Source organism: Ambystoma mexicanum, chromosome 1q (genome assembly GCF_040938575.1).
Source record: "Ambystoma mexicanum isolate Mex_15411 chromosome 1q, UKY_AmexF1_1, whole genome shotgun sequence".
NCBI classification, from domain to species: Eukaryota; Metazoa; Chordata; class Amphibia; order Caudata; family Ambystomatidae; genus Ambystoma; species Ambystoma mexicanum.
Genome location: NC_090922.1, coordinates 491,396,427 through 491,422,219, shown reverse-complemented (window position 1 = coordinate 491,422,219; position 25,793 = coordinate 491,396,427).

Below are 25,793 nucleotides of genomic sequence, written 5' to 3'. Positions count from 1 at the left end.
AGACTAAATATGATGGAACATTTGTGTAACGTTTATATTTTAAATTTTCTTTTCGTTTCAATGATATTGTTCTGTGTAAGAGTCTTATCTGTTTTAATAAAGGCCAGCTCACGATCGATAATACCAGGACACATTGCAATCTTATGTTTCACACTAGTACCAATCTTAATCCCATAGCAGACCTCGCCACTGACATGGAGAAAGCTTTTGGCCAGCAGGAAAGGGGCTACAACTGCAATCATTTCTGTTATACAGAGTTGGCCAAAACCCCAAAAGGACATCTTACTCTTTCACAAGTACACACTTTGAACATTTCAGAATCACAGTACTGTGACACTATCTGTATAGTTATACGGCAAAGAACCTCAACAAGTCATTATAACAAAATAAATGAGGGAGGTGTAAATATTTAAATCAATAAAACCCAATGTGAATCCCTCATGGCTGCTTTCCATTACATCGTTTTCTGGTCTGCCTGTGACATAATAAAGGAGACCAATTACATGCAAATGAATCTTGGCTCTTCTCTCAAAGGGACCAACCAGCCCCAATTTCTATTCCACTCTGCGCTTGAACACAAGAAAGCCTAGACATGTTTCATCCTTGCTAGGCTGGCCCATATGTGGACATAATGACTCCCTCATAGGGTGATTCACTATAAACACCAAAAAGCAGGGAATGGAAACCTGTCCTTTCATTGAGCCTCATTATGAGTTTAGCAGTATTCCGGTGGTAAATGCGCTGAAACACTGCCAAACGGAAATAATGTTACGTCACTTGATCCCATGGAATGAGGTGAAACCTCCACTTCACAGCCAAACTTGTTTTACTGTGGTTCAGTAATGGAATAGGCACAGCATTACCACAGTTTCTACTGCTCGGCCGTACATGTATTGAGGCCCATTGTGTTGTTATCTTATTGAAGAATTTGAGGGACTTGTTCAAAAACTCTGTATATTTGGACAGCAACAGAGTGGAGTAGTCTCTTTGTGGAGTGCTTTACAAAAATCAAAGAGATAAGTGAATATGTGATGAGCCAGGTGATGATGTGGGCCAGTTTTTGAGTAATAACATACTGTGGGCACTATATACAGATGATCAGAACATAAACAGTTACAAAATAAAAATTCCTTAAGTAAATTGGAGGAAAGAAGGGGCATCAAGGTGGGGTGATGATGTGCTGGGCTTCCTGCCAAGGGAGAGGATATGGAGACTAAAGAGCAGAATTGAATGCAGGAACAGTAAAGGTTTTTTTAACTTAAAAGTAAAAGGAGTTCCAGTGAAGTGGGACTAGAAGAGAAAAGAAGCAGAAGCAGGTGGTGGCAGAGAGACCAAGCTGGGCATGGAATAAAAGGGTACAGCATGGGGAGTAGCAGATCATGGAGTAAGGAAGTGCGTGGGGGTGAGGGGCTAAGCCATGATTTGATTTAATTATGAGTTGGAGTTTGAAGAGGAGTCGGTGTTGCATGGAGAGCCACCAAGCATGGAGGAGGTGGGGAGAGGTGGGATAGAAGCGGGAAATTATGTGTGTCGCAAATATACATATATAAACAAAAGGGAGATAGAAGTACGATCTAACAAAGGACAGAGCAGCAGCCAATATCAATGAAGTGCAAGGGTTGGAGTTTTAGCAGAGTCGTAGGTGAGAAAGGGCATATTTTCCCGATGTACATTAGGTTGTAATCATGTAAAGGCCTCTTTTACAAATAAAGTTACCTTGTATGCCCACTTTGGTAATAATTTCCTCCAACAATGTTGGGTGCTACTGGTCTTTTCAAGGCTGCTTCAGAGGTTACTGGCCCTTTGATTTCAGGGGCCAACGTACTTTTTACCTAAGTTAAGTTAAGACCTTAACATTCAATATACAGGTCCCCTGAGCGGTGTGAACTCTCCCTCACCCTCACCTAACCTGTACACAAAGGGATCCCATATCAAGCCTGTGTCCTCTAGTTACCCTTGCCCGACTATAGACAGAAATCTCAGAATCTGCAATAGACTTCAGCCTCTGCCTAACACGTATCATGCAAATGGATCCCATTTCAAGCCTGTGTCCTCAAGTCACCCTTGCCCGACTATAGACAGAAATCTCAGACTCTGTGCTAGACTCCAGCCATTGCCTAACACGCGTCATACTAATTTCCTGCCAAATATCCCCAAAAACCTTACTGTAACTAGGAAAGTCACAACTAAATATCCGACTAACTATAATAAGATACCAAAACAGAATAAACCAAGTACCATTCCAACCAAAGTCTCTTCACAGACTATTAAGGTTGCTCTAATTAATGCCAGATCTCTGGTAGTGCACGCGACTGACATTGCTGATCTAATCACAGCTGAATATTTAGACTTCCTGGCCATTACAGAATCCTGGCTGCATGCTGCAGCAAGACTGTCAATCTTACTCGCTGTACCTGACAAACAATCAATTTTAAGAGCTGACAGGGTAGATGCCAGAGGTGGCGGCATTGCCATCATAGCAAAATCAAACCTAGACCTTAGATTAGCTACTACGCCTAACTTCTCATCTTGCGAACTACTGACAGCCAAAATACCAATTGCCAATTCCTGCGCCATAACCATCCAACTAGTATACAGACCTCCGGGGCCCATTGGTACCTTCGAGGAAGATCTGATGATACTGCTGACAAACACTCAATTTTAAGAGCTGACAGGGTAGATGCCAGAGGTGGGGGCATTGCCATCATAGCAAAATCAAACCTAGACCTTAGATTAGCTACTACGCCTAAATTCTCATCTTGCGAACTACTGACAGCCAATTCCTGCGCCATAACCATCCAACTAGTATACAGACCTCCGGGGCCTATTGGTACCTTCGAGGAAGATCTGATGATACTGCTGACGGATAACACTAAAACATCCTCTCAAATGTTAGTAGTAGGTGATTTCAATCTAGGACTGAACGACCCTATTGATCACCAAGCACTAGCAGTCGCCAACACCCTTAAAGAACAAGGCTTTAACCTAAAAGTCACCCAACCCACTCACGACAAAGGCAGGACCCTTGATTGGGTAGCCGACCTTAACTGTGACACTAAAATTACTGCCATCACTTCCCAATAGCGGACAGATCATTTACCTATTGTCGTTTACCCTTTCAGTAAACACTCTAAAAACTAAACAGAACCTGACCTGATAGCACCTCCATGTCCTACAAGGAACAAACGAAACATCACGGTGGATGCTATCTTGCCACATGTGATCCCTATGCTGAATTCCTTAGAGGAAATCACAGATCCCAACAAGTTAGTAGGGATCTATAATTCCACTATGACGTAAGCACTGGACATCATCGCCCCCCTCATATTGCGTAAAGGCAAACTAAAAGTTCACTTGAACTCTTGGTTCACTCCAGAATAAAAAAACCTTACGTACTGAAAAAAGAAAATTGGAAACTCTATGGAAGCACCTCCCTTACGTAGAGAACAAAACCAATCTAATGAACATATCTGCAAAATATAAGGAAGAAATACTCTTCATGATCCTCAGAGAGATGGAGACGCCTATTACCCCCACGTAACCGTGCGTAAAGGACAAACTCTGGTGCACGAACATTCAGAATGCTCTCACCAATAAAATAGCCACACTGCAAATTAAAAATGCTGAAAAATGCCTAAACCTTCAAAACTCAGGTAACCGCCACCACAACACAAAGCCTACTACTAAACCAACCCAATGCTTTAAATTCACCAAAGTCTCTGTCCTGCAGGTACAAAAAATAATTGCTTTCCTTAAACCGTCAAGGTGCCAAGGTGATAGCTGCCCAGCGCAATTAATCAAAGATGCCGCTATAGACCAGGCACCTTTCATATCCAAAATAATCAATGCATCATTCACCTTCATGTACTAACCTAAAGGAATTCTGTCTCTATAAAGCAATCCTTCGACCCTACCATCCCTACAAACTACAGGCCAATAACCACAGTCCCATTCTTACTGAAGATATTGGACAGGGTAGCTTTTCTACAGACCCAGGAATATTTAGAGACTAAACACCTCCTAGGGACTCGCCAATCTTGGTTTAGACCTCAACATGTTCTCAATATATTTAAAACTCTGCAAAACAACACTGTTAGGACTGACCTGATCATATCAAGGAGAGCACACATATCTGAAACATGAAGACAGCATAAATGGCTGTCGATAAAGGATAAGATCTATACTTAACGAAAAAATTCAACTACAGACCCTCAACATGGGTCACCAGGTCATCTAACACCTTCGGCTTGATAATCCCCAGATAAAAAGTCAGGGGGGATCAGTTTCCCAGTTATGGCCGCACAGCTATGGAACTCACTCCCTCTTTCCTTGAAAACAACCAAGTCATTCTCATACTTCAAAAGTAAAACAATCAAATGGGTAACTGAGAAGTACTAACATCAAAAATAGAACTCCATTACCATCAAGATCACCTACTGTATACTATTATAATACTATTTATCCCTGAACCTCCAATTTTGAACCTATAACTGTACATTGATTGTAACTAATTGTCTTTATTACTGTCTGATGGTTTCTCTTTGCAATTCTGTATTCCATGACCTTGTATTTCTGTAACACTTGTAACTGTCAAATGCGCCCAGATACCTCCGGTTTAAGGTGCGCTATAGAAATGAATGAAACAAACAAACAAAGGGGTGATGGCTGCGATCCACAGTGGGGAAGAAGGCCGCTCCCTTATGCTCCACCAGCTTTACTTGTAAAGGGTAGCGCTTTGACTTGATCAGCACCTGCAGTGGTAACTTTAGGATGGATCTGAGATCAGAACCATTTCATACTCTCAGGTTTCACCCATTCCAATTGCATTGCCGCAAAAACATCTATTTAACTCTTTTTCATCTGTCAGTTCTATAGACGATCGGTCTAACTCTGGCTCTTTAAAACTACAGAAGGAGGTCCTTTTGAGGAATCAATTTTTCATAAGTAAGGAAAAGAGTGTGTAAAGACTGTGACTATGCGAGAGGTGCCCTAAAGGTGGCTAGTCCGCAGGTGCCCCTGTCAGCACCTGCGGTGAGAAGAGTACAGAGGGGGACAAATCACCCTTGATAATAGGCATGTTGGCAGGAATGCAAAAGGCTATGAATTTCTATCAATGTACAACAGGAGCCAAATTAATACATTTGCAGACTCACTTTGCGTACATCCAGGCTACAGTACTGGAGCTACAACAACCTCTTGTTTTTGCTTTGTCACCCCGAGTGGCACGGGTATGCCCAGATGTGTGTCCCATGCCCGCTGGACGTAAAGATCCTGTGGTCTCCTGCAGAAGGGATGTGACCTAGCAGTTCAGGATGGACTGTCACTTTGCAGGTTGAATGAAGCCTGATTTGCATATGGTCTTTCCCCTTCTGTAATGGCTTGGCAAGTGAAGAACGATGGTCTGGAGGGTTGCCCAGAGCAATTGCCAGAGGTTTAAGATTCATTCTAAACTATCCAGCCATTGCATTGTGATGATGATGCCCATTCTTATTTAATTTTAGGATTGAGCTTGATCGGTCAGGTACTAGTGGAGAAGGGAATTAGAAAAGGGGGCCTCTGCTTCCCAGTTTGTTCCATTATTTATTGAAACTCTAGCAGTATGGGTCTGTAAGTATAGAATGGTTTCCTTCTGCGTAAAAAATAAAACCTTATGCCAACGTTGCAGCCATGCTACTTAAACTTGAAATACTGAGTATTAAATTAAACTTGCAAGGTATGCAAAGATTTTCACAGGTTTCACAGTACAAGCATAATGCCTCAAAGACAGAGGGAATTTAATTTTAACACATGGCAAATCTAACTGCCTGAGACAGCATTTCATACCTCTCTATTTCTATACATCAGAGCGCACGTCTCTTAAATTTGCCATGATCCAAGTTCTAGTGACTATTGATAGCCTTTTTATACAGTTAATCTACAGTCCTATGTGTGTTTTCGATTATTCGTTAAGGGAACGTGTTTTAATCTTCCTAAGCCGGTATTTGGAACTATCAATCCCAATTTCAGTATCAGTGATGAGAGATCATGATTATGTTCTCATTGTGTTATAATTTCTACATTTGTAACCATGAGCCATTTATCAATGCATTCAATCTTACTGCTGAATCTACAATTGAAGACATGTAGGTTTTCAACAGAATTCCAGGTTCAAATCTCCCATTACCATCCTAAAGAAATGCAATTCCTATCATCACAGATCATAGTTTAGTTCCCCTACCATGCATTGTTAGATCCACCATGGTGAGTGCTTGGATGCTCAATGCATTATCCTCAAACATATCAAAACCCAGGTCATTGTCTTGACACAACTGTACTTTAAGGTCTCCAGTTACGACTATTATATAATCTTACTTTAATCCCTCCCTAGAGATCTCTGTTTGCTCCAGCGCCTCCTTTAACACCTTTAGTGCATTTGCTATATATCCACTGGCCTCCCACTATAAAGCTTCACAAATATCGAACTCTATTTATATTCATTGTCTTATTTGAGTAACTGGACATGATTATGCTGATACAAAGATGGTCAGCCTTCCCAATTGTCAGCCCCGACAACCTTTTATTTCTGCTGACATTATATCATAAGATGCATACCCATATATCTCTAATAGCTCCAGGACCTAGGTTTCTTGTGACACAAGGAGGCCATTCTGCACCACAAATGGCATCCAGTCATCATTCTGCATCTTTGTCCTCAGCACTACCACATTCCACAATAGTAATTTTAAGTAGCCATTACTATTTCAGGTCCCTCAATAGTATGATTCCCACCTGGACGGACCCTTTCATAATTTCAACTATTTGTTAATTTCCATTTTCTTCATCGTTGCTAATACCTTGCAGTTCACTGTCCCTTAAGACAGTGTCCCCTTTTAGGCAAAATAACATGTCTTTGACTTCTTTTCCTTACAATCAAATTGCTTTCCCTCTTTATGAAGAAGTCAGGAGCCATTTTTGTGCGAGAACTCTGGGTTTTCGCCCTATAATGTCTGAATCATCATATTCTCACCTACACTCTGCCACTACATGATAGTCTTTATACCTCCATTTTTCAGAATTACAGCTGTGCTCTACCTATCGACTGGTTCCCATATGTTAAGGTCTATACATTTAGTGTAGAGGATAAAACACAGTTGCAGATACACATACTCTCCTTGCTCTCTTCTTTCTGAATATTTCTGCTACTTCGTTCAAATCTCCAAATGAAAGTGTCACATAAGTCTCGTAGTTTTGTATTAACAGCTTTAAACCCATTCTGAAAGTGTTGCCATTAGAAGATGTCTCCCCAATTTTTGGCGTGCGCAGCTAGCTCACACTATTAATTAAATATGAAGAGGTCTTCATTAGTGAGAGAGTAGCTTCCACTTTTGGATACCTTAGTAGCAGAACTCTTATGGGAACCAGACTAACAGTGTCTCCTGAGCTGGAAGAGATCATCTAAATCCAGGTTATTTTTTCCTGTGTTTTGGTTCCTCATAATTTCCAATTTTTCATCCATGTTCTTAGCATCAGATCTATGCTTTCTGGAATTCATTTTGTATTCTATCTGAAGATTCCCATCCCAATTCTCCAACCTCACTGTCAAGCCTTGTTCAGAAGTGCAGCTGACTTGGGAGCTCATTTCCCTTTCACTCTGCTTCAAGTTAGGGGCCTCTTATTGGTGTCTTTTGGGACTATCAGTCTTGAGCTTACTCTCTGTATTCCTAGGTTGCTCAGTACCACGTTTTCCATTAAACTTCCCCAGATTTCATTCCTGCACTTAGCATCTCCTCCATCCTTTCTTCCAGTCCAAACAGCTTCTCATTAAGGCTCAACAATAAATTGTCTACTGTGCCTAATCTTTACCACTATGTATTCCAGAAGGTTTCCATTGAAGCAGTTACATATGCTGAGTGCATTATTGTGCTTCAGTATGATGTTTATGTTACTAAATCATATACCCTTTTTTCCTCTACCTTATTCCTAGTTCCCGCTTTCATCCTTTCGTTATTTGTTATCAAATATATTTCTGATGTAGTTCCTTCACTGCAATGTTCTTCTCAGGGTGTTATTTACCACAGTTCCTGTGGGAGAGCTAGAGGATTCATCTACTGTCATACTCCCCCAGCATCCTTTCTGCTCTGCTTGTTTTTTGATCCACAGCCCCTACAGCTTTCTTTAAATATAATTATATTAACCCAGCTGTGTTTTTTTCTATTGCGCCATTACTATTTTCTTATTTTGTAACTGCTTTCCTATTTACTATCCTCTGATGAAATTAATTGCTATCCCAGAACAAGCAATGTTATCGCTAGTTACTAATTACCAGTGCTAGCTATCCTTTATTATGTAAACAGCTATATAATACAATAACATCGAATTATGGCTTATGCTATAAAAGTACAATGTACACGTGTACAACAGACATTTAACTACCGATTCATGCAAAAATGTGCATTGATCCCGCAAAGCCTGCATGCTGAGAACGACTCAGCGTGAGCCTGTGCGCATAAGAACTTCTGCCTGCACCGCGTATTCATGGATTCCAAAGCGCATTACAAACCAACCCGCAAAGAAAACCGAGCTGCACGAGGAACACCCACAACAGGCCCCCACGCAAAGCAAAAACCAAGCCATATCCCAACCTAAGCTCAAAACTCCACGTCCACCCTGACCCACCATCCAGCACCCCTGTGAAAACGTGCAAGCTCCCTCGTAAGTCAAAGCTGCAGCCCTGCGAAAGCACGGCAGCACCCTTGTAAGTCAAGGCTTCACCCCCTGTGTAAATGCGGTCACACTCTCGGAAGTCAAGCCTGCACCCACGGTGAAAACGCGGGTGCACCCTTGTCGGTCAAGGGGGCACCCATGTGAAAACGTGCAAGCTCCCTCGTAAGTCAAGGCTGTACCCCTGCGAAAACGCGGGAGCACCCTTGTAAGTCAAGGCTGCACCCTCTGCGAAAACACATGTGCCCCCTTGTAAGTCAAGGCTGCACCCCTGCAAAAACCCATGAGCTCCCTCGTAAATCATGACAGTGCCGCTACAACAACATTCAAGCTCCCTCATAAATCAAGGTTGCAGCCCCTGCAAAAACGTGTGAGCTGCCTCATAATTCAAGGTGTCACCACATGCGAAACGGTGAGTACACCCCAGTGCTCCCAAGGCACCCAAACTTTGGCCACACACTCATACAATCAACTGAACAAGTCCAGACACCCACCACCAGCACCCCTCTTCTGCGACAATACCCCAGGCAGCCCTCACAAGTCCAGACACCACCCAGCAGCCCCCCTCACCTCTGACACTGCCTCAGGCAGCACCCTGACAGTCCACCCCCTCCCCACACCGCCCTCACCTCTGACACTAACCCCAGGCAGCACCCTGACAGTCCCTCACACAACCAGTCCAATGGGTATTACCCAAATTGACCTTTTACAATTGACCTTTTGACCTAATTGACCAAATAATAGTGGTCCTAATTGACCTTCTGCACAATTGATCTTTAGCTTTATTTAACTTTTATATATATGTGCGGGCTGGGTTTGGGGTAATAAATAATATAATGGGATTGGGTAGATGCTTGCTGGGGTTTTTGGACTGAGTCGAGGGTTGTGGGAGGTTTCCCCTGCATATGTCTGAATTTTCATTTCACAATCAATTGTGAAAAGGTCAATTCTCCTGCGATCAATTGTAAAAAGGTCATTTAGTATACATCCGTCCAATGCATGGCTGCAACTCACCTAAACCTCTGTGGTCTGCCTCCAGCATGAAGCATACCTCCAATATGTCCACCACCAACACGATCAAAAGGAAGCACTGAAGATCATTCCAGGACCGGAGCATCCGTTGTCACTCCCTGGCAGACCTGTATCTGCAGCACCACAACCAGACAGCACTATATTGCAGCAACAACACCGTGGCCACCCCATCCACATGTGAATGCAATGCAAAGTTGCATGTGCATATTGGCCATGGGTCGTTGAAAAGGCATCAAAGCACAGCAACTGAATGTGTGCTGAGTGCAGAAGTAAACCAAATCCAACATCGGCCTGATCCACAAATAATGACCAGGCACGTCACAGCCTGAGCATAAGTGACCTAGGTGTAAGGGGTGACAACATCGCTGTCATGGAGTACAACATGACAGGCCTGTGCATGGCTGATGGGAGGGCAGTCAGGTAGTGTATGACTCGTTGAAACAGGAAATGTGGGCTGCCACACAGAAAGAGCAAACATAGGATACAACAGCATTCCAGTGGCAGAGGCGGAGAGCAGGCAGTGGGTGACTGCACATGCTGGTGGGCGTGTGAGCATGACATGGGAGTGACAAAGCAATGAAAAATAAATGGGCAAGTGACGTGGCCAGCCCACCCATACAAAGTGAGCCCCCCTCCCACCACAGCACCCACAATGCCAAATACACACTACAGTCAATAGAGTGTTGCATATACATAATCACAAGCATGTGCAAAGGGGACACATGAATAACAGTGGACCTGAAATGAAAACAATGTAAAAATGTGCAAACGCATATGTACAGGTGTCATTCCACCCACCATCAGGGTGAAACAAAAAATGAATAAACATCCACACATCACTGCAACCATACCCGGTTGTGCATCATCTCACAAACACCAGAACCCTCCTTCCCAACCACACTGACACACTGACGCTAAACACACAGTGATGCTGCACATGTAAAGGAAAAGAAAAACATCCAGTGCAGCCTCCAGCCGTCTGATGACCTTAACCCCACATGTCAGGCACATGTGCATCCCTGCAGCCGCAAACATCACTGCAACAACTTCACACACACAGGCATGCCACAATACACATGGCCTGCAATGGAGAAATGCATTGAGTGAAATGTCAACGATCAAAGGTGCAGGCACACAAATTAATTGCATGAAGCGTGGAATGTAACTGTATAGAACTCTATACAATAAAAAGTGGGAATGAAGGTCCACAACGTCTGGGGTAAATGAGGAAAAGTTAAATGAACCATGTACCTAAGGAATTACTTACATGCAAAACGGTGAAGGAAAGTCATTAAAGTATGGGGCAAAAGAAAAAAAAATGAAACCTATACCTAAATAACTATATACAAAGGCAGGGGGCTAATCCTCATCTCCAATCTCTCCCAACATGTCGACCAGGGCTGATTCACACGGCACGTCCTCCTCCCTCAGGTGGGTCTGAGTTGTTTCATGGAGGGCTTGCAGGGTGGACAGCTTCTGTCGTTTGGCATCCCACACCGACCTGCAGGCCTCCAAGATGGCAGCCCGCCTCCTCCCTCAATGCAGCACCACCTCAGCCCTGGCCACCATCACAGCACCTCCTGTGCCCACTGTCTATATTCCAGGAGCTGCCTCTCATAGTTGCGAAACACAAAAGAGATGGCGTTTAACACCCCCACATGGTCCTCCTACATCAAAGTTGCCACCTGCTTCCTTGGTGTGGTCTGCCATGCAACAGACTGCTTCAATGTAGTTGCCACCTGCTGCCATTGTGCCCAGCGGACACTCCATTGGTACGCCCTCTGACATGATGACAATTGTTATGGGTGAACGACACCTGCACTGCTGCAAGGTACCTGTTGTCCCTCTATTGCCTGTGCCCCTGTCAGGGCATGGGTAGGCACGGTGACCATTTCAGCCGACGTGCCTGGGACTCCAAACTCGAGCGGGGATCGTCGCTCCACCAGACGGGCATTGAGGGTGGGACTGGTGCACACGGGGCCATGCTGGTATGTGGATTGAAAGACACCCCAGAGTATGACTGGCACACAGAGCAGGAAGCAGAGGAGGTGGTTGCAGCAGTGAACATCCAATGGGGACGATCAGGGAACAGGCCTGCTTCCAGCAAGGCCGCAAGGTGGTACAGCTCATTGTGATGATGGGCAAGCATACCACTAGTAACTTGCCCATCATCACGTATGACTGCAGTCAGCCTCGTCATGCCAGCCAGCAAGGGCAGCAGCTGATCCCTGATAGACACATCAGCTGGCAAGGGGATGCTGGTCTGGGTGGAGACATCCCGGAAGGTGTGCACTGCTGCATCTGATGGCCCAGGGACAGGATTTTGCACAGGCACCTCCACGGTGGCCTGCACAGCCTCCTGCCTCTGGGACATGGTTGCAGCATGCACACCCACCTAAGCACCCACACCTGAGCACATAGCTGAGCTGCAATGGCCACCACCTCCACCTGCCTCTCCGTCAACCTGGATGACTCCAGGGTGTCTTTCGCCATGGATGGCCCTGTGTTGCATCACCCTGTCCCACCACTGCTGAAGAGTCCCTTGCCACCTTCACCTCCTTGGACTTACCCCCAGCAACCATGCCTGATGGTCCAGGTGCTACCTCAGCCACATCGCTCCCCGAAGATGAGCTGTCACAGGGGAGCCTGTGTGGCATCAACAACATTTACAGGAACATGAATTGTCCTAGGTACAACCAGCAACATCCACACTCACACACATGGACATGTAATTCACATCCAAACAGACACACCAACCCAAGCTCAATGACAACCACAGTCATGACACATCCACATGTAAACACAGCACAATGTGGGCAGTGCACACATTCTAAGAGAAATGATATGGCACAATTGGAAAGGCAACATGAACCAACTGCAGCCGGATGCATATCCATGGGAAACATGCCACAGGAGCACAGGGGTGGGCAGGGAGTAAACTGGTAGGATGGACATACACGTAAAGCATGTAAGCATAGATGTGCCAGGCCACCCCCGTGGAAACCTTATTGGCAAGACACACAGTGTATTCCTGGCCACCAATAGTCACTCATGATTGCACCACTCACAACATGGCAATGCCAACACCTCCTTGGCCATCTCTCCACACAATCACATCTGACAACATGCCTCCATCACAAACCGATCTGTGCACGTGCAACACACACATGCATCAATTGCAGAGGCACACGTGAGCATGACATAGCCGCAAGCACATACACATGGCATGCACACACATCAACTCTGGGTACACAAGCAGTACCATGACAGATCACATCAAAGTCCCAGAAACTGCAATGCCCCAACTTGACCAGCCATAGATCCAAATGCATGTGTCACCTCCAGATGTGGAGGAAGCACACGACATGGGAACCGCATCATCTGACCCCTTACCATCCAAGCACATCTCAGCCACAAGTGACATTGCATGTGCATGGTTTGCACAACAGTACAACAACACACAATGCAAATACAAGCGCATGTCCAATCAACAGATGTCACACCTCACACATGGGGTGTATTGTCCAGGGCCTGCATGCCACTGTTGATTGCTGAAATGAACATGCTGCGAACATAAGGGTGTCACTATAAACATGCAGGCACATGCACAACACACATGCACCATAGAGCACTGCACCACATGCATACTCACCAACAGACTACAGATGTTGGGCCTCATCACGAGTTGGGAGGTAGCCTTTAAATGCAGCGGTAACACTATTACCGCCGTATTTAAGGGTCCACACAAAAATGCATATTTTTGGCACAATTACCACGCGGTAATACGCCGGTGGTATTTGCACTGAAAATTCCACATTGGGTCCAATAGACCCAATGGGGAACGGGGAATTACCATTACTGCCCAACCCTTGATCCAGAGCTAATAGTGCTGGACAGGTGGGCGGTAACGCAAATACAGTTGGGTGGCATCCCAGTCGGGATACCGCCCAACTCGTGATGAGGCCTGTTGTATCCAATTGCAGGCCTGGGCATGCATCTTCGGGTAGAACCTCACCAGAACCCGCATGTTGTTAGAGGAGAACCTGCACCTGCCCGCACAGTGCACCTCCACCGTTGCCCCAGCCTTGAGGGCGTGCAGGGCCTTGGTGTGAGTCCTGGATATGAGGTTCTCCGAGCGCTTATGTACAGACTTGTTGCAGAAGACTGCCACCCCATCCATGTTAGTGGCAACAATTATGTCCCCCGAGATATGCTTCCTTCCTTCCTTGCTTCGCTGGGTCGAAGAGGGCATCATAATTCTCCAGGACCTTATCCACCACAATGCCAACTTCCTTGGAGCTGAAGTTGACAGCCCTCTGCCTTGCTGCTGTGGAGTTGCTGCTCTGGTCGGAGGAGGATGGTACAGACATGGCAACACCCGAGGCAGGTGTGGGGGGGGCAAGGTGGTCCTGGGGATGGGCTGTGGAGCAGCAGTGGTAGAATGGAAAGGTGGGAGTCCGCCACAGCAGCTGAGGTGGTCACATGGCCAGAGACAGGAGCACAGGAGCACAGGTAATGGCTGGACAGCAGGCACTCCCAACACAGTATGCAGGTGGGCAGCAGGCACTCACACTAGACAGGCAGCAGCAGTTGGCAATGTGGGAGGCAGCACAGGGCAGGAGAAGGCAGGTAAAGTGGTATGGAGGCAGGAAAGTGGGTCTTCCATCTGTAGATCGAAAAAACAGCCAAAAAACAGAGTAAAGGCCCATTAGCGCATAAGTTACGTGTCACGCGTTGCACGCAGTATGCCGACGTGTCCTACTGCATTGATGGGGATACTTAAGGATGTGGATTTGCAACACTGGTTGTGCGTGCGAAGAAACGAAGGTGGAGGAGTGTCGTTTACATGTATTTGGGGGTGCCATGCAATCCGTTTCCTTCAGGTACCACGTACCGTATATTTTAGTTTTTTTGGAAGGGGTTTGCCTCTGTTCATAAGCGCATATTTCTTTTCCCATGTATGCAGTTTTTGTGTCTGGGGGTCTCACTGTGGCTCACATAGTGCTTTTTTCTTTTTCTGATACTTTCTGGGTATCGCATCTGCAATTTTTGTGTTTGTTGGTGCCACTGCGTATCACGTAACGCCTTTTTCTTTTTTGGAAGCTTTCCGGGTATTGTTTATGCAATTCTTGTATTTGTGGGTGCCACTGCATGCCGTGTACCATATTTTCTGATTTTGTGGTACATTTGAGCCTTGCAGTACCATACATCTATGTCACACATCACGTAGACTGTTCCCTTTCTGATATTTCCCTACCAGTGTGCCTTCCATTAATCCCTTACACCTGTAACATGAGTGGAAAGGCCCCAAGAGGGAAAGGGGGCACACAGGATCGGGGATGTGGTGAGGACACATCTGCCCCAACCCAGGGGGTCGGGGACGTGGTGTGGAGACATCTGCCCTAACTCCAGGAGGACATGGCAGGCCCCAGTCTTAACACGGCACAAGACACTGGCCTACAGGGGAAGAAGAACTTCTCTGATGAGGAGCTCCAGATCCTCATTGACTACGTGGCTGAACAACATCACCACCACCATCATATCGCGCCTTGAAACACTTGTGTATAGGCGCGTTATAAATGCCATATCATATCATATCATGTGCCTGTAGGCGGGGAGCACCCATACACCCGCACAACGTATGATGTATTGTCAGCGTGAAAAGGACCAGGTCAGCGCCTTAGGGGTGGAGATGAGCATTGCTGAACAGGTTCAGAAGCACTGGAATGATCTCACCCATAGCACCAAGCACAATCTCAGTGTCAACCTGGCCTCTGCACTGGCAAATGGAGGGGGGCCACCAGAGGCGAAGCAGCTGACACTGCATTAACAGGCCCCAAGCTAATTCATCCTCCTTGAGCAGGTACAAGGTGTCGGAGGCCTGGAGCATTATGAGGACACATCTGGTGAGTGGTGGTCATTGAGCATTGTATGTTTTTCCAGTCATGGATGACCCACCTTATTTGTGTAGTTGCACATCTGGCTGCAGTTGTATGACATCCCAGGGTAATACACGTTTTTGTGACATTCAGATTCATGTCACATGGCCATCATACTGGCAGTACCTCATGTTGCGGACGTGTGGCACATATCTGTGTGACAGTACACATCACCCACAGGGTACTGCCCCGGTACACGGGCACCATGAGACACCTACATGTACTGTTGTGTGCTTCATTCTTGTGGCATGTCACACTGCACTGCTAGACAGGTGCATGCGATGGATGTTGAACTATCACATCATGTCATGCTGAGTTGCATGTTGCATTTGTCACCTCCTCATGGGATGCCTTGTCATGATGCTTATCTGAGCTGTCTGTCACTATGCCTTGTGCTGTGCCCAGAGTGAAGGTGCATAAGTGGCCACAGACCACATGATGTTGTAAGGGGTTACGCCATTCACTATATGGTGAACAATTGCTGATGTTGGGTTGTCATGCAGATGTTAGCATCCTTGCAACATGAAAATCACATAGCTGTAGACAGCACACGTGGAAGGTCATGTACATCATGAATGGGAATGTGTGTGCCAGGCTTCATTACATTCTATGCATGTGTATGGTAGTTGTTCAAACATGTCAAGCAACTTAAATTTTAAGGCACCTGCCTGGCATCAAAGGCATGTACGTGTCCGTCAGTTGATGCTTGACAGGCACACGCCTTGTCACTTCCATCATTGTGCTATGCAGTTGCACAGACATTGGTCTGGCTGTGAACTAGATACATCCACACCTCCCCACACCTGTGTCATCTGTCTGACAAGGTCAGACATGACAGCTACATTGCACACCCAGATGTGGCATGATGACTTTGGTGCAACATATGTAATGTGATAGGTATCTGGGGCAGTGCTGATTCAAAATCTGGGGCAGTCCTGATTCAAAATCTGAGCATGCACAGCGATCACTTTTTGACCTAGCATTGTGGAATGATGTGCATATACCGGGACTGCATTGCAAACGAGAACACCAATGCAGGAGGCATTGCTGCAGGGATTGATTGTTGCACATACATACCACTCATGGACCCTGTATGACCTTCATCACCATTTCCAAATACTGTCTCTGGATATGTTCTATGTGCTCCCCATTTGCACATACACAGCCTCCCCACCAGCATGGTTGGAGCGGGAGCAACAGGGCAGGGCCATGCCACTGTAATGCACATGACACACAGCTCTAAGGCAAGCCTCACTACCTGCCTAACCTCATCCGCTCTCATGCATTACTGGCCGTCTGCTATACAGGCATGGTGTACTGCTAACAATCTCTGCCTTAATGCCAGTCACACAATCATTGGGACACCTGCTCCCTCTTAACATCTCACACTCTGACCACAATGCATGGGCCCACTCCCCTCACCCTCTTGTGGGTCAATGGACCTTTTTGTCAACTTTGAGTCCTCTCTCCTTCTCTCGTCACTTCACGGACCTTACATAGAAGGCCCACTTACAGCTCAACCTACTCAGAGGCATTTTCCCTTTCCTCACCTTCCCCCAGGACCTCGATGTCTCAAGTTATCTGTCCCAATCCTGATTTGTGCGTCATGTGGGTGGCTGACTGTTGCATGTGCAGTACTTTTCCCTGGTATGTGTGGTGACATGACAGTTGCATGGCCCATCATTGTGCGTTTACGGCACTTTTTTATGCCAATGTATCCACTGATGGCACGGATATGACCAGGAGAGTGGGGGGGCACTAGTCAGAAAATACCATGCATCCATTGCTTACAGCTCACAGTGTGTGAATGCACAATATCTGATGCCTGCGTGTCCTCCCTTTTGTTGTTTGAGTGCACTTTGATGCAAATGTGCATTTCGGTCGCGTTGCACATGACTCAATATGTGTTTCTCTGTCCATGTCCATGCAGGAGCAGGAAAGTGAGCAACAAGGCTGAGCTAAGCCACTGGTTTTTCTTCGAGATAGAGAAAGAGGGTGGATAACGGTGATGCAGGAAGTTTCCAGGTGAAGTTTCGGTAAACCAATTGCGATTTGTGACGTGTGGTCAAGGCAGGCTGAAGATAAGTTAGGGCTATAGAAGTCCCATTTCAACAGGAGCACAGCAGTCCAAAGCAGGGAGGTAAGAAAAGCCCCACTAACCCAACCCTAAAACCTCAAGTTCCACATACACCACTTAAGCACGAAACAAACACAACCTCTTCTCTGCACAGCAATTTGCATGCACTTCACTACATTGCAACAACATAGCAAACCACACATAGTCCCACACAACAGCACATGAGAGTCTACCGAGCCATAAATCACACCCAAGCTCAGCACACTGTGCAAACCACACTGAAGCTGTCAACAGCACATTACAACTCTCATGCTACCTTTTCCCGCTATGCCCTACTAACCCAGCCCACACACTTTTCTTTCAGATCTGCCAGAGCACCAGGGGACCACTCCTGTGGTGATAGTGCATGGTAAAATGATCTTTAACATTAACATTAACATGTGCAGGTGAGGATGCACCAGATGCAGAGGAGGAGGAGAAAGAACAGTTAGTGGTACGTCAGACCACCAGTGGAGGATGTGGTGCTGTACGCCATGAGAACCCACTCATGCTTCACACCATCCTCAGTCATGCTGCGAATTCTTCTGACTCTTCTGCCTCTTCGGACTCAGCGGGCTTTGATGCTGAACCAGATGTATATGCCTCAAAGAGGGCAAAGGTGAGTGTCCCACTGGGTGGATCAGATGGTTTTCCATGAGTCTGTGGTGGTGCAGCTGGCTTCACAAGGCCAGTCAGTGGTGGGCCCCCCATCTACAGTGGTTACGGCTGCAAGGCCACCTCCCCATGAATTTGCATCAGGTCCTGGGGCGGATGTCTAAGGGAGGGTTGCAGACCTGCAGCCAACGGCAGGGGCACCACAGCAACGGGCATGGTCCCCCCACCTCCCTCCGGTCCCCCGTAATGTGCATACATCTGACCTCTGCAGGAGTCTGTCTTGATACATTATGTTTCACCATCACCGTTTTATTGGCCAATGCTTGGATTTGACTTTTTATGACCTCATTGACTCATGGTGCTTCACCATTTCACAACTGTCATGCTGAACTTCCCCTGCATCTTGTACTCATGGTGGCCCTGAATCTTGCTGTGCCCATCTCATCTTGAATCCTTGCCTGTACTTGCTGTTCTCTTGGAATGTTTTGTGTTATTACTGACTTCTGCAACTGTATTCGCTCTCCCCTCTTGCTTCTCATCTCCTTTCTCACTGTTTCTACTCTCTGTTCTCTCCTCCTCTCCCTTTTCTCCATTCTCCCTCTCTACTCCTCTCCACCTTTTTTTCTATGCACTTACTCTATCAGAATTGTCCATGGGCCTACTATGATGGCAACCTTATTTTTTCTCCTCCCCCACCCCTTACTTGATTTTACTTATTTTTACTCCCACCCCACTCCTCCAGCACCATCTGAAATGTCGTCAGGCCTAGTACGATAGTCGCTTGTTTTGTTCCTCTCCCTCCTTTCTGCTCCCTTTCTCCCTCACCTTTTGTTACTCTCCGGCTCTAGCAGAAATGTTGTCAAGCCTAGTACGGTAGTCGCCTGTCTGTTTCCCTTTTCCTTTCCCCTCCCTTCCTTATCTGTGTCTTAGCTCTTGCACTATCTGAAATGTCGCTAGGCCGAGTACAATAGTTATTTCACATTCTTATTGTTCATGGCCGTGTATTAATGTAATTGTATTTTCCCTTGTTCCCTCCCATGCCTTGAAGCACTTTCAAACACATTGTGTATAGGCGATATATAAACAAACTATCGTATCATATCATCAGGCAGCCGTGGGCCCTGCACACATGGTGGGACTTGTGCAGGTTGGGGAGACAGAGTGGGAGCATTAGATGTTGCGTGCCACCATCAGACATGGCAATTTATTGGACAACATTTTAGAGGGCATGGTTTAGATGGGCAAGGCCATCACCCCAGCAGCGGACCGGGTAGATCAACAGCTGCAGGTCATGCTGCTCCCACAGACTGCACATGGAGGTCAACATCAAGGGCCGACGTGCTGATCTGAGGTGTCTGCAGGAGCCCCTGAGTGCAGATGATCAGGCACACAGAGAGGCCCTGAGGCTTGAGATGCAGGCCATGAGGACTGCAATCCATGATGAACTCGCAGCCACAAGGACACTGATCAATGAGGAGATGGATGCCTTCATGCAGACTCTCTCAGAGCAACTCAATTAATCACTGGTGAGTGAGCATACAGACTCTGCAGCCATCCGTTAGGACATGCATGGAGAACTCACCTCTCAACCGTGTCATGGCTGGCCGTGGCAAGTGAAGACCAGGCCTTTAAACTGCGTGGTAGGGCTCCAACACCACAACCACCTGCAGATCAACCGCAGGATGGGAGTCCCAGCACAGGCCAGCCGCCTGGTGCACCTTTTCCGTGAGGTGCATGAGCCCATGGAGGGGATTTGTATAGTTAATTTTTTCACTCATGTGGATATTGGCATGCACTCTCCCCTTCCTCCTCCAGGGTGGACCCCTCCCCTCCCCAGTACAGGATGGTGTTGTATCCTAGCATAACATCTGCTATGTGTGCTGTGTGTCTATGTGATTGAGCTGTGGAGCTTGGAGTGTTGGTGCGAGGCCTGGAATGGGGTGAGTGTAAGGGTTCCAGGAAAGGAAGGTTAAGAGACTGGCAGGGAGAGAGCCAAGGGAAGCAGAAGCACATCACCTGATCTCCCATCTCATTTTCCCACTGTAACTGGAACAATAATGAAGACCTTACCGTTTTGATAACCCTCGGTTTGGTGTGGTTCCTGAGTATCCTGCCTGTGTCTTAATCACACCAAGATAATTCATTTGGCGACGAGGAGTTAAAGAACCTGAAGGAAGGTGGGAGACTGATGTGTGGTGGAGACGGAGATCCAAATTAAAGGAGAAGTGAGGCCTCAGAGGTGATGTCAGACCAGGTGAAAAGCAGGGTCCATGAGATGGAGACAGAGGCCATAGCATGTGGAGACCAGAATGTCCATGCTATTTGAAAGACTGGAGAAGTCTGGGGTGGTATAAATCCTGCAGGGCACGAGAATATGGAATTGATTATCCTTGCAGGCAGCCAGAAGGAGTGTATACGTGCTACTGGAACTGACCTGGAAATGAGAATGAGGTCAGCAGCATGTGCCATGAGAGCAGGATGGCGGTGGAAATTGGCCATAATTCAAAGGTACTGTGGGGAAATATGCGAGACAAATGATGGGCAGGTGAATTTTTGGGCCGTTAAGTGGGTGCCTGGGGGATGTGGGTGGCGCGCGCCCAATTGAATTCCCCCCCCCCTGCGTTCCAGCCATTGCCATTGGGCTGGAACGCACTGCAGAAGCCGGCACCATGATCCTTCTCTCCGTGTTCAGGGATGGACAATAGAGGGAAGGCCCTTTGAACATGTGCACGCTGGCACATTGCGTGATGACGTTTGCGGAACTATCAGGCACTTGAATACACCGAAGGAAAAGTGAGCATGCCCCCGTCCTTCGTGGTCGCAGTTCGTTTATTTTCATGCTAGCGACCCAGTTATGGACACGAATGTGATGCCGGATGCAGCACCCGCTGCGAGTAGGAGCATTCATGGAGGTTTTAAGTATTTTCGAATACGGCATACATTGAAGCAAGAAGCGGCATCAAGGCGAATGTTTTTTTTTCCCTGTGTTTTGGTTCAAGCGGTCTGACTATGAGGGACATGGCAGCACAGAGTAGAGGTGTTTTTGTTTTAATGCCAGCTTTACGGAGGTTGATGAGAGAATTATTATTTTGAAATTGACGTTTTGTAAGCTTTTAAAGTGATTGACAGGGCAGTAAACGCTTTGATGCAACGACCATGGAAGGATTTTGGCTGCATGATTTCAAGAAAAATGTGTTTTTTAAAAAAAGACGATGACTAGTTTATGGGGACTAAAGAGGTCAAAACTAAGAATGGAATTAATGTGTGTTGGAGCACTGTTGTCGCGTGAATGCGGCGAATGGAGCTTTGCGATTTGTGAGGTTACAGGATGTTGCTGAATGGGAAGAGAGTCGAAATACAGATAGTCTATTGTTAAAAATACATGCACAACGTTTATTATTCATCCTGTACGGCATACATATGGGGAATGTTGATGAATATGCGCAAGGTTTGAAATGGTTTACAAGATTTCTTAGATGAGGTTTTAAATGAGGTTTTAATGGGACAATGATGCTCTGATTTTCTTAAATGATGTTAATGTCCACAGAATTTATAATGCAATTACAGGAAACATTTATTTTTTTTATTGAGGATTACACAAATAAGGTATTGTTTCAAAACTAAAATGTTATGTCTAAGGTGACACACTTCCAGAATGGTGCCTGATCAACACCATGTCTGTTAGTGTTAATCATCCCTTTAGTATCTGTTAGTGGGCATATATTTGTGTGCATGTGTGATGTTTTAATGCAATGTAGTGGATTTGCATGTGAGTTCAGGTTGCATTGATAATATGCATCTGGATGTGAGAGTGCATTGAGAGTATGTAATTGAGGTATGTTGTGACATACGTGGTAAGTGTAAGCATGTGAGAGGTAACACGTTTGAAGTGAGTGAGATTGCATTTGGTGTATGCAATTGTGAGTACGTACGTTAGGACGAGAAAGCGTGTGAGAGGTGGCACGCATGTAGTAGAGGGTTAGGATTGCATGTTGGCCAGGTGTGATGCCTTGTGAAAACCCTAGAGTGACCGGTGATTGGAGGATGAACGCAACAGATGAGTTGTGTATTGTGGAGGATCTTAGGATAGAAAGATCCTATAGTAGGACACTATAGTAGGAGACTAATGAGGTGTAAGAGTACACGTGAAGTTGTAGGAGTAGGCTCTACACAATTTTGGTAGTATGCAGTTAGTGTTTCCGCATTTGTCTCCAGTAGGAGGTTATAGTGTCAGTTTAGGAGTGATGAGTTAGACTCCTAAACTCTGTGGTGCCAAGTAGTGCAGTTATTGTAGGATATTTGTTCCTGAGAATGCCTAGTTGGACTGTGGTTACTTTGAGTTGGGCACACAGACAGTTTGAGTTGAGTTTTGGGTGTCTTTGGGGACACAATGTATTGAACAGTTTTATCTAGAACTGTTGATGGCTTGGTTGATGAGTTGTACATTTATCATACAATTTTATCATCGGAGAAGCACTACATTTTCCATCTTGTTGTGCTTGCACTGAGGTTTTTTTGTTGTAGCGGGTGCCACATTTCTACATCTTGTTGGTGCTTGGGCAGAAGGTTAGTTTTGTACGGTAGTGGCTGTGCACTTTTTACGCACCATGCCTTTTGTGGTTGTGTCGTGTTTTTGTGATCTTTGTGTTGTGAGTGGCATTCCTAAAAAAAAAATCTTTTCTGTTATATGTGAGGAGAGAGGTTAGCAAGGTTAGTGACATTCAGACCTTAGTTATTCTCTGTGTGTTCTGTTTTTGATGAATTTCATAGGATGTTGGATGTAGTGAGTTTGCTCGTTTTACAGAGACGGTAGTGTCCTGTATTAGGGTGAGGTTGTGCCGGGACGTGGCAGGTCCAGGGTTTGGGCGTGGCAGGTCCTTACAGAAGGAGAAGAGGTTTTGTACTGATAGTTTAGGTGAGTTAGATGTTGTTTGCTCAGAGAGAGCAGGTTGTGCTTGGGGGTGGCAGCCCTGAGGTCCTCGAGGGCAGACCAGGACAAAAGGTGTAATTGTTTCTCGAGGGTAAATTCCTTTTTATACACATGGATGGTTATACTTTTCCTTTTCATCAAAGGAGGGGGTTGTTGTTGTATCCTAGCATAACATCTGCTTTGTGTGCTGTGTGTCTATTTGAGTGAGCAGTGGAGCTTGGAGTGTTGGTGCGAGGCCTGGAATGGGGTGAGTGTAAGGGTTCCGGGAAAGGAGGGGACTGGCAGGGAGAGAGCCAAGGGAAGCAGAAGCACATCACCTGATCTCCTATCTCATTTTCCCACTGTAACTGGAACAATAAAGAAGACCTTACCTTTTTGATAACCCTGGCTTTGGTGTGGTTCCTGAGTATCCTGCCTGTGTCTTAATCACACCAAGATACATCAGATGGACTTTTTGCTTTTCTTTTGGAAATGACCAGTGAGGTCTTCTCCTTGTTTTCTTGGCCCCTTGATTCGGCATGGACATTGTTTTGTTGTCGGTGGCATGTGTTTTTGTTTTGCCCTTTCCTAGGTAGACTCTTTCTTTTTTTTTTCCTTGAGAGGTGCAGTTGCCCTCTCAAAGTTATGATGAATCCAGTTGTGGACATGCAGCCATGCACAGTGGTGTCAACTGCCATGGCTGCCTTGAGTTCGACAGGTTGGGATGTGCAGGTAACAATAGGTATTTGGAATCTTGACACATATGTGCTGTATGCATGATTGTGAACTATGGCTGTTGAAATGCAATGTCTCGTGTTGTTGCAGTGATCCTGATTCATCCGGTGACTGCACTCCATGGAAGGTCCACCCTGCACCCTTTCATGTCCCTAGTCCCCATGCCCTCTGCCAGGCACTGTCCCTCCTTTCATGTATTCGGAGGTACAGTTCCCGGTGGAGGTGATGAGGGAATCATATCATGCCAGCTCTGTCACCCTGGAATCCATGTACCCTTACTGGGACAGTCTCACTCAGGATGTGTGGTCTCTTGGGGGTGAGTGAACGGCTGCATGTTGTATTGAGGTTCATTTGCAGTGATGTCCAACAGGGGTGAATGTTGGTTGGTGTAGGGTATGGGTATGTGGTTGTAGACACTTGTGTGCGGGTATGTAGCGTACATGGGTTTTTTCTGATTTGCATGCCATGGTGGGTGTTGCCGGTGGTTTGTCTGATGCAGAGATGATGATTGACCTTTTAAATGTGCCCATTCTTTGCCAGTCTGCCCTTCTCTGCCACCCACTTTTGTCATTCATGGCCCACGACATGTGGTACCTTTCCATCTCTGTTCCTTCCAGGCTCTCTGACCAGGCTGCTTCTTGCAAACATGTTCATGTCTCCGTCTTGCTCGCTTGGACAACTTCTCTCTGCCCTCACCCACTGTGCTATCAGACATATCCATCCTCATCTCTGCTCCAGCCAGTCTCCTCTTTGCAGTGCTTTTCTCCTGTCCCTCTCTCTCTCTCTCTCTCACTCGCTCTCTGTTTAGCGCATGCTCCACTCCACTTCACTGCTAGGCAATCATCACTCTTTGTCCTTTCTACCTCTTGCACTCTGTCATCCTTTAACACTGGGTGGTCCATGACTATTTTCTTGTTCTCTAGATGAGTTGACATGGATGTCCAGTATCTTTATGTTATTGCAATGCATATCTTTGTGATTTGAAAATGTATTTTCAGGTGGGATGCAGTGGATGCAAGCCAGGTGGTTACCCTGTGCAGGTAGGTGAAGGGCACTCAGCGTGTTGTGGTTTGTGGCAGGGAGTCTGGCACTGTATGGGGTCACTTTCCTTTTACTTGTATTGAGGTGAACAGAACCAACTTCGTGGGTGCATGTGACACATGGTGATGGTAGGCAGGTGTCTCTATGCATGCTGTTTTGTCAAGACAATCAGGGTGGCACTGGATGAGGGTTCATAATTGTGAGGGGGCTGTCTCTGTAAGGCCTTTGTTGGTGAGTTGTCATGAGGGTGGCAGGTCCGGCTCTTTGTGTGCTGTGACGCATGGTGATTTTTAAAAAATGTTTAAATTTATTTTATTGTTTTTTTTAACAATATAACAATTATCATCATTATTGCGTCGTTTAAAGATCTAAAGTATCCCTCCGTCCCCCTTTCTCCCCTACAACTTTCCAAGACCACAATTGTTCTTTATTGATCCTTCGCTTTCCGGATGGCCCTCCTGGGCTGCCGGTGTCGTCAGAAGTGGAAGCTAGATCGGTTGGATGAAATAGTGACACCGTGAGCGCCACCCATTGTTGTAGGTCCTCGCTGATTTCCAGTCTCTGTTCCCTCTGCGCGCTTTCCCATGCACCTGTTTTTGCTGCTGTCCATTTACGGAGGTCCTCCCACCACAATGTTACGCTGGGGGCCTTGGGAGATTTCCACCCCATAGCGATGCGCCTCTTCGCTAAAATATATATCAGGTCT